Genomic DNA, 17,823 nt, shown 5'->3' on the forward strand with positions numbered 1-17,823 from the left:
GAAAGGGGCTCAGACAGGCCAACAGACAAATCCTAGCAGAGAGGAGAATCAGAGAGCTATATAAAAGAAAAGTGGGTTGCTTTGTAGTCAAGAAAAGTTCCATGGTCCTCTGTAAGTAGGGTGAGCATACAATTTATGGTCCAAACTGGGACACTGTTGTTTTTACTTTATTACTATTTTTTAAATCTTTATTTTTGAGAGAGACAGAGAAAGAGAGAGAGAGAGAGAGAGAGCAAGAGAGCAAGTGGGGGAGATGCAGAGAGAGAAGGGGACAGAGGATACTAAGTAGGCTCCATGCTGATAACAGTGAACTCACTGGAACTCAGGAACCACATGATCATGACCTGAGCTGAGATGCTCAACAAACCAGATGGTGGCTCAGGGCCACCCAGGAGCCCCTGAACTGGGACATTTTTGAGAGTAAAAGGGGTGCTATTACTAATTATGTGGTAGGCACAAACCAGGACTGTTCCTCTATTTATAAAACTTTTTTTTTTTTTACTATTTTCACAAAAGATATTCAACTCAATCCTTTGAATAATGATTTTCCATAGAAACGCATTCCTAATATTATGAAGTTCAGAAAAACTAATGTATTCTATTAAAAAAATGTTTTCTTTGTCTCTTGCCTAGCACATACTTTATTAAGGGGGATATGTCTGTGTCTCTTCTTGTTGCTCAGTGTATTCTGCAAACTTCCAGTCATTCCTTTTCATACCAACTGTTCATGATAAACTATGAAGGGAAAGTTACACTTACTCAAGAGCCTTGCTTCTCTAAAAATAACATGTCTTCCCATGGGCCTCCACACATGGCCTAGTAAGACTCCTATTCAATTTATGAACGGATACTTTATTCCCAGCAACACTTCAAATCTTAGTGACCTAGGAGTTAAGTTAGGAAGTGTGAGGTAAAAACATCTGGGTCAGGTCAACCAGCTGAGGCTCCAAAGTAAGAGCCTTAGTATTGGCATTGTTACCTACTTGTTTTGTTCTAAGTAGTTTGCCTACAGGAAGTTCAGAACTCCATATATGATGCTAGTATAATTTTCTTTTGGGGATTTTTAGTAAATATCTGGTTTTAGTATTGCTTATATAACGAGTCACCAATAAAGTGACTATCTATTTAATCTGTGAATATTTTATGCCACTTCATAGGTTTTAAAATACTACGTAAACTTTTTCAATAAAAGTAGCCTAAATATGAAAATACAGAACAATGCGGAACAATTTTAGCCTCATCCTAAAATGAGACACATCCTACACCATGTCAACCTACCCTTATTTTGTTCTATTACTAGGCTATGACAATTAAGTTCTAATTGCCATAAATAAAACTAAATGTGTCTAGTAAGAACAAAAATCAATAAAAAGGGACTTCAAAAATTTTGGACTTGCTTCCACATTTTCCTCAAACCTGTTACTTTATTTTTAAAAAGTCATTCCATCTAATATTTTTCAGGCATAAAGACAATTTGTGTGGTTACACTAACTTGCACCACAGAATTTGAAAAAAAATTTACACATTCATACAAGAATCTCATGCTACATTCAGCATGCAATCAATCATATTGCCTCAAAAACACTATTCTTTGTTCTATTTTAGGAGGTTAAACTCTTTTGTCTTTAGAACTAAAGTTTTAAAAGTGCCCTTTAGATTCTAACTCAAATGTTATCATAATAAACATTTATTTTAAAAAACAAGTGTTTTTTAAATTAAACATATCTAACTATGTCTCTTTCCTTTCTGTCTGGTTTCTCTTATAAAACAAGTCAACTTTCAACAAGGCTACATTAATAAAGGAAAAGGTAACATAAATGCAGAGGCAATCTAAGTGCCAACAGGTCCTTCCACTTAAATAAAACCTTCCTTGGATACAGAGAATGCCCAAACAGTTGCTTATTAACTGGAGAACATCCTCCTTCACAGAGATGTGAGAGTACAAATTGTATGTGTTGTGGCATGCATGGAGGTTGGCAGAAAGAAATAGAATTTTCCAACATAAGCCAAAGATCGGAACAGGACAGGAATAAAAAAACCAAGGAGTCCAGAGGCGGGGAAAGGGTAACACACCACAACAACCTCATATAAAAAGACAAAAAATGGGTACAAATTTCAAACAAAGAGATTCATATGCACGTACATTAAGATTAACATGTCAACATTATAAAATATGCTAAAATGGTATTAGAACATCCTAGCCAGATCATAATCTCTAAGAGTTATGTAATAATCCTCTTACTATACTCAGTAGTACACACATTTATTAGATTACTGAGTTTTATTTGATTCTTCATATTCAAGGGGTGAGGGGGGAGAAAATCTCAGTATCAGAACACAATAAAAATGATAAAAATCTCTTGTTTTGGGTGATGGTGTGGGAAAAAGGCGGCTTGAAGAATATAAATTATGCAGCTTGAAGAAAGAATTCTAAAGAATAAAAAATCTGTATTGCAAACAACTTCACTTCCACTAAGGTAGAGGGACAAACATATATAACAAGGTTTAAGTTGTTTTTTTTTTTTTAATTTTTTTTTCAACGTTTATTTATTTTTGGGACAGAGAGAGACAGAGCATGAACAGGCAAGGGGCAGAGAGAGAGGGAGACACAGAATCGGAAACAGGCTCCAGGCTCTGAGCCATCAGCCCAGAGCCCGACACGGGGCTCGAACTCAAGGACCGCGAGATCGTGACCTGGCTGAAGTCGGATGCTTAACCGACTGCGCCACCCAGGCGCCCCAAGGTTTAAGTTTTTAACCTTTGTCATAAGTCTATGTTACATAAATAAGTAATTCCCAATAAAACTTCAAATATTATCCACAGAAGAGATTTCTCCTTTTCGTCAAGTTATTACTTCAGGTGGCATCTGGTGGTAATAATGATTGTGTGAACAGTCAATGAAAATTAAGTATGCTTAGAAACATTTTTTTTTTTTTTTTTGGTAAGGCAAAGGATCTGAAATGAAATGGTTTATTAAGAAATAAAGTAGAAGACACTGAAGTTATGAAATCTCTTTCACTACTGACTTTTAGGAAAAGGACAAATTAACTTTGCATTTCAATACATATAAGCAGGGGCATGTGGGTGCCTCAGTCAGTTAAGCGCCAGACTCTTGATTTAAGCTCAGGTCATGATCTCATGGTTTTGTGAGCGAGCCCCACATCCGGCTCTGGGTGCTGACCACTTGAAGCCTGCTTGGGATTCTCTGTCTCCTCTCTCTGCCACTGCCCTGCTCACACTCCCTCTCTCTCTCTCTCTCAAAATAAATAAACTTTAAAAATTTCTTTAAAAACAAAATACATAGGGGCGCCTGGCTGGCTCAGTCGGTTGAGCATCTGACTTCAGCGCAGGTCATGATCTCGCGGTCTGTGAGTTCAAGCCCCGTGTCAGGCTCTGTGCTGACAGCTCAGAGCCTGGAGCCTGCTTCAGATTCAGTGTCTCCCTCTCTCTCTGCCCCTCCCCCACTCATACTCTGTCTCTCTGTCTCAGAGAGAAATAAACATTAAAAAAAATTTAAAACAAAAACATAAAAACAAACCTAACCATAATAAAAAAAAATCTTAAGAGCCCACCCAGTTTTCCCCTTTGTCGTAGTTTCTTTTTTGTTAGGGAGAGGCGCTGTAGGATAATAATAGCAGGAAATAAGGTGGAGCAGCTACATAGTCAAGATGAAGTACACTGCTGTTTCACCTCCATTCTTGTCTACTGCTGGCTAGGTCTCACTGAAAATCAGATTAGCTGTCTGGGTAACCAAGGCAGTTTTCAAAACCTCTGGAGTCAAAATTTGCCCCGTCCTGAACGTTTTAAGGTCCCTGGCAAGATTCAGGTAACAGTAGCAGATGAAGCCAAGATGAAGAGATTTCTAATTATTTGGAAAGAGTAGTATGTGTGTATATGCACATGTGTGTGAAAAGATGTTTACTCTAGTGCTAGCAATATGGCACCTGAGGAGAAAATGGTCTGAATGGAGGCCAATGTTTGAACTAGATGGCTTCTATTTTAGTCACACAAATCTATAGAAATAATCCATGTGAGTGAATTACAAAGAGAAGAAATGACTACCCTAAATTTTTATAATACGTAAAACATAGCTTACTAAACTTCATATTAATGTTGCTAGTTCACTAATAAAAAAAACCTAAAGGAAATGATAGTCACTCAAATTTCCCTTTTCAGATCAAAATATTATATCATTATTGTAAAAACCCATTACACATAAAAATATAAAATTAAGTAACACCACTTTTTTTTTTACAGAGGAAAATGACACAAAACTTGGTCAGATTTGCTCAATATTAGAATGTGCACTAACGGCCATTTTTTCTACTTATTCGATTAAGTTAAAATGTTTCTTCTTTGCTAATAGCCACAAGGTCTAAAAACCATGAGCAAAAATTAGCTTCCAGTTCCCTTTATTGTCTCCTGCAGTCTGGCTAGAAGGCAACACTTTAAGGCTAGTTTAGTAATACTGCAAAACAGGTAGTATCTCAATTCAAGTTAACAGATGTACCCTTGGAAAACTGGGTTCCAATCAATTATTTCCAAAAATCAAATTCTCTTAAATTATATTAAGCATTTAAAAGAATCTCAGCATATACTCTTTATAAAAGAAGAATCCTTTTGTAATCCAAATAATTGCTTATCTAATTTGTATATGAATGCAATTCTTTAATATATACTTTTTTTTTTAAAGAACTAGATGTATTGTTTGTTTGACATTTATTTTAAAAGTAACTAAAAATACTTCTCAGGATACTGACTGGTTTAATATTTTAATGAAAACTTCAAAGGGGCCCAAACTTTGAAATATTTCATTGTGATTTTGCTTAAAGGGCCAGATGACAGATTTCTTCCAACTCCGTGATTCATATTGATTTTAATAAGCTGAATGCAACCACCCCACATTGTGCTGGGAGCTGAGCACAAATGTATCAAACTAGGTTGTGCCTAACCTAAAAGAGGGTGGGTGGGGAGGAAGTAATCTCCAGGGAATATCTGGTTCTCTAGGAAGTAGGGATGAGACAAGTAGCCTTTCTTCAGTTTGCATTTTATATGATGGCAATCCAACACATGAAGGCTGGGGGGGGCTCCATATTACTGATCTAAAAATGGAGCTAACAGGGGGACCTGGCTGGCTTAGTAGGTAGAACATGGGACTCCTGATCTCAGGGTTGTGAGTTCGAGTCCCACACTGGGTCAGACGCTGGATGTAGAGATTACTTAAAAAAAAAAAAAAAATCTTAAATGAAATGAAATTGGAGCTAACACTATGCAACTATTTCACAAAGCACAACAAATTATTCTACCTATTGTGGCCTAATCCCAATCTAAATAAGGACAGTATGTGTACTGAAATAAAGAAGTTTCATACAGATAAAATATTCTTTTCCATTTCTTAATGAAAATTCTGCTGTCAGATGCTCTAGAACCAGTCTCCTCAGGAGGTGACTTGTATTTAGAAGGGTGGTGGGAATGGGATTTATTTTCTTTTAACCTATACAAAGCTTTAGTTTTTTTATTTTTCCTAGGAGGAGGGGATGAATCGCTACCTGATATTCAGGGATAAACTAAATTTGGGGTTAAGAGTATATAGTTGGCACAAATTCAATGCTCGAGTGGGAACTATAAATGATTTCTTTAACTGTATGCCAAACTGAATAATCTCCCCGGGAAAAGAACCTCCTCCTCCTCCTGCCTTTCCTACCTCCTACCCCTCCCCCACCAACACTGCCTCCCCGCTGTGCAAAGAGCCCTTTGTCCTGCCCCGCACTTATCTAGCTGTTTGGCCATATTGACAGGCCAGCTAAAAGCATAATAAGGGAGTCAGTCTGACATAAGCAGCTGGCAATTTGAAACAAAAATCTTCCTTTTCTACTCAGACCAAATCCTGCTGCAGAAGTCTGAGGCTCCTCCCATGCTTCCATCTATTTTTCAAACAGAGCAGCAAGGAATACGGCATTTTCCCTCAATTACGTAGCACATCAAAAACTTGAACCCCCAGATAGAAACAAATTCTTACAAATTCCCATATCCACTGCTGATTTTATGATTCATAACATAGGCCAAGGTGTATCCCCTGCTCTGGGTGTACATAACTAACATAGGTAAGGAAATAATTCTTACTACTTCAATTTGCCATCAAAACTCTGAGAATTCTCAGACTACAAGGAAGACAGAAAAGCTCAGAAGAGATAACAGTCAGACCAAAACAACACTCACGTACATAAGGCAAAACTGACCAATAAGCTTAGTGTTTAAAAATACAAAGATATTATTCCAATAAGCAGAAAATTCCTTTTTTCCTGTATTTATACCAAATATACTTAATGTGACCCTTACATCTTTCCCTGCGGTATTCAACAAACAAAATCAATATGATGGAAAAACTGAGTGAGACAGGATAGGATTACAAATTCCTTGTTCAGTGAAGGCTCCTATACAGTAGGCTGAGATTTAGCGTCATTGTTTCTTTATTATCTCTCATGGTTTCCTTTATAAAATGTTAAAAGCTTTTTCTAAAGTGATGCTTTCTAACAGCAACCCCCCAACACACACACACCATTCCTGGGTAACATTTATAGAACTGAATATAAAATAGGACACTTTTCATAAGACTAAATGACTTAACAAAATATGTATTGATAAATGAAAGAAATGGTATTCCATCTTTCATCAATTTCTCTGAATCTTCACCAGAAGAGAAATCAATCACTGAAGCAAGTGAAAGGTTAAAAATGTCATTTCACTACATATTTTGGAATTTTTCACAGTAAGGAATGGTAACAATCCTTGTCTATCACAGATGCATTACACTTACTTTCTACGGAGTGCCTCTGAAAAGATGTTTTTAAGCAAATTACAAATAACCACCAGCTGTATTACTAAATATACATTATCTCACAGATTTTACAGAGTTCAGAGTAAGTTTTGTCATAAAGAAAATATTCCTATCAAGAAGTTTTAGTTTCCAACACCTGAAACAATTTTTATAAATCAAATTCACCACTAGGCCTTCTAGTTTCAAATTAAATTGACAAATCACCAGAGCTGAACCAGAAGTTAGAAGAAAATTTTATTCTAGATCATAATCCAATTTTCAATAATAAGATGCATCCAATTTACGACTTGTTAACTACCGTCTCGTTTCATAAGTTATTTCAATACAAAGAGGATAAAGTAAAAGTGGTTGTCTACATATCTCCATTTTGCACTATATTATTTTCCCATCGAAAATAAAAAAATGAAATGGCAACTCTCCCCCAGAAAGGCCAGAACAAGTTCAGAAAGGATGTAAGATCCCAGACACAAAAGAGTAGAAGATATAAAAATTCTCAAGCATACTGGTTAAATAAATCCTATGAAAAGGGTTTCTATGATCTTCCAGAAAATGATTACATCAAGACCACAAAGGGTTCTAAACAATAGGATATACAACTGAAAAAGCAATTATTTTACAAGGTAACTTTCATACTATGTAAACTAAAAGACATATTTATATCTAAGCTATGTTAAACAATCAGTATGAGTGAAACCATCTTTATTTGATATGGGATCTTTTATATGTGATACTAATAAAAATAGAACCACCTAAAATATTATTCATTAAGGTTCTGTTTCATTAGTCTGTTTGTATCATTGAGAGACAATGCAAGCCACATTTGTGAATGACAAAATTCATTTCCATTCTTTTTAATTCCCTGCCACAAATGCCAGAGTCATATTACACATTATAGATGACTGTGGGATTTAAGTACATGAACATGAGACTGAAAATATCAAAATTCTAAGGGAAAAAAAATAGGAGGCAAGAGTCTTGGGGGTGTGGGGGAAGAAAACACATGGGTATCTGTTAAATACTGTATGAGTGGTGGTATATCTGAGTGATGGTTCTCCTTCAAGTACTTCTATACTCAACAAACTGTTCTGCCTAATCGGAGATCTGCCTAATGTGCAGGAGCTGTGGAGGGAGAGACCACATAAGGGGCTCAGAGGCTATCTTCTCAGGTATCCTGTACTCTAGACTTACTCGATTTCTAAATATTCCTTCTGGTACATCCTTTATTTTAGATGGATCATGGCCAAACAAACATCCTTGTGATCTTAGAAGACTATATCCAACATATATATAATGAATCAATATTTTAGGTCAAACGCCAAAGAAATAATCTAATCTGGAGAAGTCTATACTAATACAGAAATTAAGAAAATACTTCTAAAATTTATATTTAGAAATCATTCCAAAAAGAGTAGTTCTTCTTAGAGTTTACAATTCCAAATGTAGTAATATGTTTAGCAAAACATCTATTTAATGAGGTAAATGTGGCCTAACAACTTGAGGGAAGGAAGGAAACACACAAACAATAAAATATCAAAATTCAGTAATTAAAGAGATGGAGGAAACATGTCAGTTGCAGAAAAAACAACTGATTTTCCCCATTCTGGTTCTCAGAAAGATCCTTAAATTCTTATTAACTTTGGTTATAAAGGGATTCAAAAATTAAAACTAATAGAACTTTCAGACCTATGCAAGCACAAATCCCCAGATAAACACCAAAAATCTGACAAACAACAACAAAAAAACCCCACAAAAAACAAAAATAAGAAGGATCTTTAACTATGATCCAGTTTCCAGATGCTGATATCCATAAATGGGTAAAAGGTTATGAATTGCTAACTCTCATCTCCCCACCAATAAAATGCAAACCAGCTCAGCAGTGAAAATTCCCAGGAAAGCAAGGTTTCTTCTTAGTCCTGAAGCAGCCATCGCCTAAGTGCAGCTCCCTGCAGCCAACAGCATTAATGGACGCTGCACTGCTGTCCTTCCCTGGAGACAGCAGCCAGCACTACTCAAGCTTCTCACGTAGCAACCAGAGCTCCAGAGCCAGCAGCTGCTGCTGCCTTGTATACTCACCCCTGTGATCCAACCCAAAGGAACAACCTTCTCCTCACCCCACCCCCACTCCTTACACACTCTTTTTTCTTTTTTTTGGACCAGTGCTCCATGCCAGAAGGGCTGGAATTATGCTTTTAGAAACAAACAGTCCTAAAGTCACCCTTTTAAACTAAGACCTTTTTATTTAAAAAAATCAAAATTTACCAAATAAATTCTAAATATCTATTTTTAAATTAAGCCAGCAATCTAGGAATGAAGATTAACTTTTCATCTTTAAAAGGTCAATTTTCACTCTTTATAGTCAAATTTAAATTTGCAGCTAGAGGTAGAGCCTTGTGTCTTGTCCTATCGAAGGGCGTAATTCATTTTTCTATACATAATGACAGAGTAACCCTTAAAGACTCTAATCCCATAACGGGCCAGAATTTTGGGCTAGAGAAGAAAACTAATGATCCTCTTGAGAAAACTGGAAGAAATCCAATATAAAAAAAATTGTCCTGTGTCTTCCAAGAGGCCCAAAAACCTCTGATTATGTGAATATTCTTGCTTTAGTCCTAGCTCAGATTCCACACATCTAAAATTACCACTTACAACTTTTCTCTGAGTGACCTAAAAACATCAATAACATAAAATTAACCACCAAGAAATTTTCCCAAATTGGAGATACACATTCTCCTGAAAAATCTCTCAACACTCGAGTGGATCCTCCCAAATCAAAAGTATAGCCTTGCAACATCTGCCCAAGAAAATAATGTAAATATGACCTTGATCACAAATATGTCATTTAAAAGCAACTTGCCTAGTCAAGTTATAAAGGAAATTAGCAGAGAACCTGGGGATTCTTTCAGCACCATGACCACGGGGTAAATTGGAGAAATGAACTAAAGTACAGACAAAGCCCAATGGAACCCTGAGCTCTGGGTAAGAAATGAGTTACTGGTGAACACATTGCACAAGTAACATGAGAAAGCAGAAAACGCAGGTCATACACGCACCCCTGACCCAGACCAGCAGAGCTGGCTGCAGCATCAGTATCCAAGGGAAAGACCAGTTATTCCTAAGAAGTGAGACGAGCAAAGGCGCCCTATAGAATAAATTAGCATAGAAGGGGCTTTCCCAACAGTTCAACTTTCCCTCTCACGCGATTCACCTACTTAAAAAACCAGGGCTTTTTCTCACCACCATTCACCTCACATCACTGGCTTCCACGCAGAGGTAAAGGGAATTCATAAAGGGGAATTTTTCTGCTTTTCAAGACGTTCTCAAATGATCGCTCTCCACGCCCAAGGCAGGAAAAACGACACAATCTGGCTCAACTCCAAGCCTGAACCCTACAAATTCAACGAGGCTATCTCAGATACTGGGGCATACGCCACTGAGAGCCCAAGAATGTGAAGTGGGGGTGGCGAAGGTAACGTCTTTAGTGTGGGAAAAGAAGCAATCATCTGAGATGGGGACACGAGAACGATAGTGAAGGCGTCCAGGAACATTACGGAGGGGGGGATTAAGGCTCCCCCTCCCCCAGAGATCAGAGTTGTCACAAGGCCGAGCGAAAGGGGGTGGGGGCGGGGGTTAGGGGAGAGAGAAAAAAAAAGTATGCCTGTGCATTTTTAGAAGAGGGCAGGGAGAGGCCTATCCTTAAGTAAAAGGTAAACGTGGAGTAGGCAGTTCCCAGGAAAAGGGGTGAAGAGGCGTGGGGGAGGGGAAGCGTCCTGACCCAGGAAAGGCATGAAAAGGGTAGTGGGGTCGACTAGATTACGGAGGGGGCCTCTACCTCTGAGAAAGAAGGGTGCAACGGTGTGTGTGGGGCGGCGAGAGGGATGAGAAGGGGCAGCATCCTCCTACTAAGAGCCTGGGGAGGGCCAGGCCCACGTCCCGAGAGCGAGCGCGGGGAGACGGAGGAGGTGACCCTTCCCTCCCCCAGGGCCCGGTCGTGAGGGTAGGTCTCTCTTTTCTGTCGGACCCTTACCTTGTCCCAGGCGCTGCCGGGGCCTGGGCCCGGGCTGCGGCGCACAGCACTCCCGGGAGGCAGCAGGACTCGAGTTAGGCCCAACGCGGCGCCACGGCGTTTCCTGGCCGGGAATGGCCCGTGCCCGTGAAGTGGGGGTGGGGGACAGAAAGGCGGAGCAAGCCAAAGGCGGGGAGGGGGAAGGGCCAGGGAAGGAGGGGGGGCCGGCACTACAGTGTTGGCGGACTGGCGGGACTGGGGCTGCGTGAGTCTCTCAGCGCAGGCGGGCGGCGGCCGCCCCTCCCCCGGCGGCGGCGGCGGCGGCGGCGGCAGCTCACTCAGCCCGCTGCCCGAGCGGAAACGCCACTGACCGCACGGGGATTCCCAGCGCCGGCGCCAGGGGCACCCGGGACACGCCCCCTCCCGCCGCGCCATTGGCCTCTCCGCCCACCGCCCCGCATCCATTGGCCAGCTCGCCGCCAATCAGCGGAAGCCGCCGGGGCCGCCTAGAGAAGAGGCTGTGCTCTGGGGCTCCGGCTCCTCAGAGAGCCTCGGCTAGGTAGGGGAGCGGGACTCTGGTGGGAGGGGGGGTCCGGTGGATTGGGGGAGATGGGTGGCTGAGGCGGTCTGGCCGATAGATGGGGTTTGCCTTCCCCCTCGGGAAGTCGGGAATATAACGTTTGTTAAGCTGGAAGGGAAAGAGGTGGTCAGAGGCAGGCAGGAGTGCGGCCCGCCCTGCGGCAACCGGAGGGGGAGGGAGAAGAGCGGAAAAGGCTCGAATCCGGATGGAGCCATTGCTCCTGCAGAGGGAGGAGCGTTTCCGGCTCACCTCTTGTCACTGATTGGCCGCTTTTCCTCCCGCCGTGTGTGAAAACACAAATGGCGTGTTTTGGTTGGAGTAAAGCGCCTGTCAGTTACAGCCTCGAGAGCGCGCAGCCGCTTGGGGACTCTCGCGTTGTTCCCTGGGTGGGATGGGTAGGTAGTTGGGGTGGGGAGAGGGCTGGAGGAGCGGGCGCGGTCGATCTCCCGCGGTGGGGGGGGGGGGTGTCAGGGAAAGTGCCTCCCGCGCGGGCGTCTGGCCACCCGCCCCTTCCTTGGAAGGAGTCGGTTTACCCGCCGCCTGCTAGGCTTCGGCATCTGATTGGTTACTGAAGCCCGGGGAACGGCCCCTTGCCATTGGCTCGGGTCCCAAATGAGCGAAACCACTGAGCGGTTCGGTAGGGGTGGCGGGGAGGCGGTCGTTGGTACGGTCCTTCCCAAGGCCCAGCACCGCAGTGTCTGGCTCTGCGCCCCTGCGCAACGTGGCAGGAAGCGCGCGCTGGAGGCGGAGGCGGGCTGCTGGGTTGAGGCTTCTGGGTGGCGGCGACCGCGGCTCCGCCCCGGGCGCCCGCCACCTTAAGGACGAGACAAGCCGGATCTGCTCTCGGACTCGCGGGGGTGGGGGAAAGGAGCGGGGGTCAGTCTTGCTGGTTTGTGGGAGGGAGGTGCGTGTTCTCCAAAAATCCGCGCGAGCTGCAATCCTGAGGGATCTGCAGTGGAGGAGGCGGAGTGAAGGCCGCACCCTTCTCGGTAGGGGGAGGGGAGTGCTGCAATACCTTTATGGGAGTTCTTTGCTGCCTCCTGTCTCCTAAGGACCGCCCTGGGCCTAGAAGAATCCCTCCCTCCCCCGCGATCTCGTCATAGCCTCCATGTCAAGTCGCTGCTTCTCGATTGTGGGCGGGACTCTTGCCCAGGCTTAACCTGGTGCCTGGGCGTTGTCCTGCAGGGAGATTGAGCAGGTGTAAGATTTCTCTCTTCCCACAGACTTGAGTTTGTGTCACAAAGTAATTATAATAGGGGTGGAGGAGGGAAATGGGAGTCCAGGCGTTCACCTTGGGCTGATTTTATGCAGCAAAACTGCGTGTTATTAACAACTTCAAGATCCTTTTTGTAGTATTTTTCCTGTAGATAAAAGGAGATAGATTAAAGGCCTGAGCATCAGAGGTTTTTACCCCCTTTGAAGGCCTTGCTTACACCACCGAAATAGAGCGTTTCAGATTAAATAGTAATCTTAAATATTTAAGACCCCTTCCCTTGCATCCCTAGGGTTAAGGATCTTAGCAATTCACACTACTACTTTGAGACTATTTTGTATTTGTTGTACTTGCTCTTTCAGCCCCCAGACATAACATTGGCTTTCTCCTGTCCTGTTTTTTGCAGTCAGGTGAGTTGTGAAACCAGACAGATTGGATGTACCACCAATTAAGGCTACACAGTTTGAGCAGAGGCCTCACTCTTACCCAGCAAATCATTTATTCCTCCTTTATGGATTTTCTGGAATGTTTACCTTGTTTTACATTTTATCTTTGTCCTCAACTAGGATTCTACTCCTTGATCCTCTTCACAGTCCAGATGACCTTGACTACTGCCTTACTGAGAATTGGATATGAGGTTCAGCAATATCTCCCTTTTACCTCCTTTGAATGTCTCTTAATCCATCTTTATTTCTTTTCTCATCAGTTAGTAACTGGGCTTGATTGCCTTAATGTTGATAGCTTCCAAACTGGTGTCTCTGCCTCCCGGTAGCATCTTCTGTGTTGTTGGGACAATTGTCCTAACATAGAGGTAGAGCCAATAATGACTGATGCAACTCTTAACTGGCTTCTAACTACTCACAGGATGAATTATGAATTCATCAACATGAACGCGATGTACAAGGTCCCTCAATTGGCTTTTCTCAACAACTTTTTCATTTGCTACAGTTTTCTACATAGACCTCTCGAGTCATTCTGGACTGATCGTTTACCCAAATCATAGTGACGTTGTCATACCTCTTTGTAGGCTGGTTCCTTCTGGAACAGTGCCCTCGGTGCTCCTTACTTTTCAAATACCCTCTCCCCTATGATCTTGACTTCTGTGATCTATCATCCTATAAGCCAAACACCTCTAAAGAAAGGTTAGCAGTGCTTTTCTCCAGATCTCAGCAGGTTGAATCAGCATTTCTCGGGTTGTTATTGCTTGTTTAAATTCTCTTAACTATTCAGAGCTTCTTGAGGGCACAGGTTCTTGTTGAGTCTTGTACCACTAAGCTGCTAGAATGTGCCTTGATGCCTTGCCAATCCTAAGAAAAATGGAATGGGTGACATGTAGATGTCTTTATAAGGTTTGATAGGTTATTGATCTCTGAATAGTTTTGTAAGCTTGCTAGTGCTCTAGATTAGTACTGTCCAATAGAATCTTCTGCAGGGATGGGAATGTTCTGCCTTTTTGCCAACCAATGTAGTAGCCACTAACTATATTACTGTTGCACTGGAAATGTGGCTAGTGTGACTAAAGAACTGAATTTTCAACTTTATGTAATTTAAATTGCCACAGTATAAATTGTAGCTGTAGCCACAAACTTGTGTTGTGGGTTGCTGAATACTTAATGTGAATGTTGATAACTTTCTCTTCATGCTGAGCACTAAGGAAGCAAAAGTTGGCCTATTTAGTTTATTTTTATCTTCCCTGCTTGTTTTACCTTTATCTGTATACTTTAGCTGTACTTAGCTGAGAGCCAAATTCAACAAGCCGTTACTTTAAACCTGCCTTGGACAACAGTATGTTGAGAAAGCAAAGCAGGCGTTGACTAGTTTGGATTTCAAAAACCAATGTGTAATGAATTTTAGGAAAGTGGGATTTCATTAACAGAAGTTTAGCTAGGAATAGGGACTATATCTGATGCCAATGAAACCAGGCCTAAATTTCAGTCCTATAAGGTTTCGTTTTTGGAGAAACTTGATCAGAGGAGGCCAGGGCCTAAGTGTCATATGCCTGTCATATGCAAGTTTCATCCTGATAAAGTGTAAATTAATAGATATATCCTAACACCAAAATATTTGATTTATCTGCTAATATAACATGTTGTAAATGACAATTTTTTTACTTAAAATTTCTTACACTTATAAGACCCTTAGGATGGGAATCTTAAAACCGGTCAGTGCACACCAGTTACTGTTTAGTGCAGACTTCCAGTCCCATACCCAAAGATTCTGAATCCAGTTAAGGCAGAGGGGTGGGCAGCACTGGAATTCCGTATCAAGTTCCTTATTTGCTTCTGATACTGGGGACTTAGGGACCACACTGGAAATACAGCCCCTGGGCTATAGTACACCTATATATCTGACAAAAATGGTTACAGTTTCAGAGAGACCTCTAATATTTTGTGTGTTCTTTACTTTGTAATTTTTTCCCTCAACTTTTTTTTCCCTTTCAAAAAACTGAATGAATGGAAAACATGTTGAGACAATGAGTACTGATGTTTAATAAATTTTGGAAACTTGCAGGTCAGATTGTTTTTTTTTGTAAAACAGATACTAAATATTCCAAATACATTTTTAAAAAACCATAGTATCGCCTTTCTTGTCTGTTTTCCCACTAAGTGCATACCTCAGGGACTTATTTTTGATTCCCCAATGCCTGAACACAGAGCTGGGTACTTAATAAATGTTGGTTTTATTAATTTATATGTGAAATTGGTTTTCAAATAATAGCAAAGTCTACAAAACACAGACACATGTCTCCTTTTATGGAGAAATTTTAGGGTCATACTTAACCCAAGTCTCATTCTATTTATAGAAGAGACTACTGCATCATGGTCTCTGAATGCATCTGTCCACTGTTGAGCTCTTCCTTGGGTTTCCTGTATAAACCATTGCACTTATCCTCTTCCTGTGCTTCACTTCCTTTGGCTTTATTTTTTAATAAACCAGCTATCTATCTCCTTTTGTAATAGAGCCATGTTCTGTGTTTTTTGTTTTTGTTTTTTTACAGAGCATGTGATCAGGAGAGAGGGGCAGAGGAAGAGAGAGAATCTTAGGCTCCACTTTCAGCACGAAGCCTGATGCAGTGCTTGGGGCTTGATCCCACAACCCTGGGATCACCACCTGAGCCAAAATCAAGAGTTGGATGCTCAACCGACTGAGCCACCCTATATGACCCCAAGCCATATTGTTTCTTACGCTTCTAGGACAAAAGTATATTGAACACTTCTTACTTTGAGAAAGTTGAAGGTTTTGTAAAGGCTTTTTACATTTTTTTAGATTGGCAAAATTTGAGCCACATAATGTTCCTGCCATGTATTTTTTATGCAAAGAGGAGGTTTGGTATCATTATGCTTTGCAACTCTTAATCCAGAATTTGATAGGGATCAGCATCACAAGGATAAGACTACTTTGACTATTTTTAGGCCAATCTTATGGAGAGCACTTTGGCAGGCTGGGAATTTTTTGTTATTTTACCTACTGGCATACTACTTTATGCTGGAGGACATATTTCAGAAGACTTTTTTTTCCTTATCCATGACTCCCCATTCTTGATGGAGTGGGTAAGAAACTGGATTATTAGAGAGCTGTTAGTAGCATGGAATTAAACATTGAGGTTTATTTTATCCAAGCCAGGGTTGAACCTGAGTATCCTGATATCCTGGTATATACCTTCTTGGTGATTACAGAGGCTATTTCTGCCTCTTTGATTGCATCTCATAGTCATGATTACATTTAATAATCTTGCTTTCCAGGTTTTTGCCTAGAGTTCACGGTTAACACCGATTTTTACCAATTTGCCCTGGCACTTAGTCATCCTGTTTTTTAGTTTTTGGGTTTTTTTTAAACATGTTTAATATTGGATCTTCCTGTTGACAGCAGTAACATATTTTCAGATTATGTTTATAGAATTGATTATTTTACTAGCCAACTAACCTAACCCCACCTCTAGGGTATGGATTCTGGTCAAGTCAGTCAACATTCTTCATAACCTTTCTTATTTTTCCTGACCTTTGGTTAAAAATCTCTTCCCAAACTATTTACTATAATAAATAATGACAACATGGTTCTAGTGCCTGCTATAGGCAAAGGCTAACGTAAATAGTTGGGTTAGAAGAAATGAATAATCATGGAATGCCACTTCTGTAACACATAGTGTGCTAAACTGCCAGTGTATTTAGTGTGGTCCTCATACATAAAATCCCATCTTCCAGAGTAGAAAACTAGAACTCCTTGAGGTTGAAAAACCTTAATCTGTTAAGGGCCAGGGATTCTAGATTCAACTACCTTTCTCTATTGGAAAGTCTTTTAGGAAATTAATCTGACTACAGGATACCAGATGGGTTCCAGGGATGGAGAAATTTGAAGTTCTTTTACAGTAGTTCAGACATGAGGTATGGGGTGATTTGGTGTAGAGTGATGGCAATCAAAATGGAAAGAAGCGAAAGGACTCAATAACTGACCATGTCAATTGCTGAGAACTGTCTCAGCACACTTCTTAAGGAAGCCTACCTTGGTGCCCTCAGCTCTGCTACATTGGGTCTCTCACTTGAATGTTGTCACAGCACTTCTGACCATTATAATTAAGTTACTGATTGTGTGATTCGAGTTTTCCCCCACCTTTTTAGATTGCTCCTTGAGGACAGGACAGTGCTTTTTTCTGGCTATGTCCTTGTTGCGTAAAGAGGCCTTCAGGGTCAAAACTTTCCTAATACTGAGATGATGTTATTTACCTTTTTAGCTCATTCTCACAAGTGTGCAGGGGTTATACAATGTGTGATGACCTCACTGATACTAATCAAAGGGTGCTATATATATTGAATTATCTATAATTTCTTAAGGCGGTATATTTAGGGTGTGAATATTTACATTTCTAGAAATTAGTTTTTAGGTTATAACTTCTACAATCCCAGCAACCCCCAGTATTGTGCAATTGTTATTTTGAAATCCTGTAATTTTCGTTTTGCCTAAGCATAAATGTAAGTACTTTCTGTTGCTGCAATGTTTTAAATATTTCCTTAAAACTCCTAAATTTTTATATCTAAATACAACTTTTTAAGAGTAACTTTATTCTAAAACTAATTATATGTACATATATATATATATATTTTTTTTTTTTTGAGAGCATGTGTGCAAGTGTGGGAGTGTCACAGAGGGAAAGAGAATCCCAAGCAGGCTCCACACTGTCAGCACAGAGCCCT

General features: G+C 40.8%; 1 protein-coding gene and 1 long non-coding RNA gene across 14 annotated transcripts in view; one reads left to right on the top strand and one right to left on the bottom strand.

Moving 5' to 3' along the window:
* SETD5 (SET domain containing 5) overlaps window positions 1-11,099 on the bottom strand; it is a 78,199-nt gene extending 67,100 nt beyond the window's left edge. For 6 of the 13 annotated variants that reach the window (XM_027042549.2, XM_053219013.1, XM_015069311.3 and 3 more), the window contains exon 1: window positions 10,863-11,086. The gene's annotated coding sequence lies outside the window, so the exon portion shown is untranslated. Of the gene's footprint in view, window positions 1-10,862 lie in introns of all 13 variants that reach the window. The other 7 variants (XM_053219008.1, XM_053219006.1, XM_053219007.1 and 4 more) reach the window with 5 other exon arrangements.
* Window positions 11,100-11,178: 79 nt separating this feature from the next.
* Window positions 11,179-16,869, top strand: LOC128314867 (uncharacterized). The gene is made up of 2 exons (XR_008297016.1): window positions 11,179-11,400; window positions 12,997-16,869. It is a non-coding gene; the product is annotated as an uncharacterized LOC128314867 (long non-coding RNA).
* Window positions 16,870-17,823: the final 954 nt, after the last annotated feature.

This window comes from Acinonyx jubatus, chromosome A2 (assembly GCF_027475565.1).
Source record: "Acinonyx jubatus isolate Ajub_Pintada_27869175 chromosome A2, VMU_Ajub_asm_v1.0, whole genome shotgun sequence".
Taxonomy (NCBI): Eukaryota; Metazoa; Chordata; class Mammalia; order Carnivora; family Felidae; genus Acinonyx; species Acinonyx jubatus.